A 1,177-nucleotide genomic window follows, 5' to 3' on the forward strand; every position below is an offset into this window, starting at 1 on the left:
AGTCCTATGATTTAATTGTCTTTTTCTCAAGCATGTTGTGCAAATTGATTCTCTGTTCCTCTGAACATTGTTTTATCAGTATATTGCTGATAGGTCCATCTTTGGATCTTGTTTGGTCAGCAACTCTTGATGAATTTCTTGATGGATCTAGTAGGGTTGTGGCTTGAATTTGTGCCTAATTCTTTGTGTTTGTTTTCCCTTATCACCCCATAATTGTGTAATGCCAATGGAAATGGTGTGATTTCCATAACCCACAGTCAATTTTTTTTACTTTAAAAAAAAAGATTGCATCTTCAGCAATAACTTACTGCTTCCAATAATGCTTTGACATCTGAATCAGCAACCTGGTGTCCGAGCTTGCGCAAACCATACTTTAACTCATCAAAATTTATCTGCCCTTTTTTGTTGATATCCATATTCTCAAACATTTCCTTTATGTCGGCAATCTCCTCCACAGACAAGTGTTCAGCTATCACCTGCATTAACACAGTTTTAGAATGAACATAATAATACTAGGTGTGTCTTGGAATAATCAGCTGGACAAATGTCAAGCATTCACACAGAAAGAAATCATGAAAGAAAATATTCTCACCCTAAGAGCTTTCTTTTTAAATTTATTCATCACTGAAAATTGCTGGAGTCTTGCTCGAACAGTTTCACCAAGATTTACATTGGGTGCCTTATTGGCATTCTGCAACCAAGGATGATCTGTAATGTGAATCATGAGGGTAATGTTGATAATACAGAAGATATGATGCAGTATTAAGGCAAAGGTATTAGCAGATATTGCAATATACTGATAAAACAATGTTCAGAGGAACAGAGAATCAATTTGCACAACATGCTTGAGAAAAAGACAATTAAATCATAGGGCTAACAGAACTCTTGGTTTTCTATCATCAAATTAATTTCTCTACATTGTATGAATCTCAAGGAAAAATCATATCAGGTCCACATTGGGCCTGATATGGTTCCATATCAGGACCACGTTGGGCCTGATATGGACCATATCAGGCCCACGTTGGGCCTGATATGGAACCATATCAGGCCTAACGTGGAGCCTTTTTGCTATTTTTTTTTCTGCTATTTTAACATCTTTTAAAAGTCAAAATAAACAATGGATAGCATATTTGAACTCCTTGCAACACCAGGAATCCATAGAAACTGAAATGGGTAC

At 36.2% G+C, this 1,177-nt stretch overlaps 1 long non-coding RNA gene across 1 annotated transcript; it reads right to left on the reverse strand.

Annotated features, from left to right (window-relative positions):
• Positions 1–409: 409 nt before the first annotated feature.
• Positions 410–709, reverse strand: LOC121987658. Its single transcript, XR_006113686.1, has 2 exons — positions 593–709; positions 410–476 (listed from the first exon to the last, which is right to left on the reverse strand). It is a non-coding gene; the product is annotated as an uncharacterized LOC121987658 (long non-coding RNA).
• Positions 710–1,177: the final 468 nt, after the last annotated feature.

The sequence above is a fragment of the Zingiber officinale genome, chromosome 5B (genome assembly GCF_018446385.1).
Source record: "Zingiber officinale cultivar Zhangliang chromosome 5B, Zo_v1.1, whole genome shotgun sequence".
NCBI lineage: Eukaryota > Viridiplantae > Streptophyta > Magnoliopsida > Zingiberales > Zingiberaceae > Zingiber > Zingiber officinale.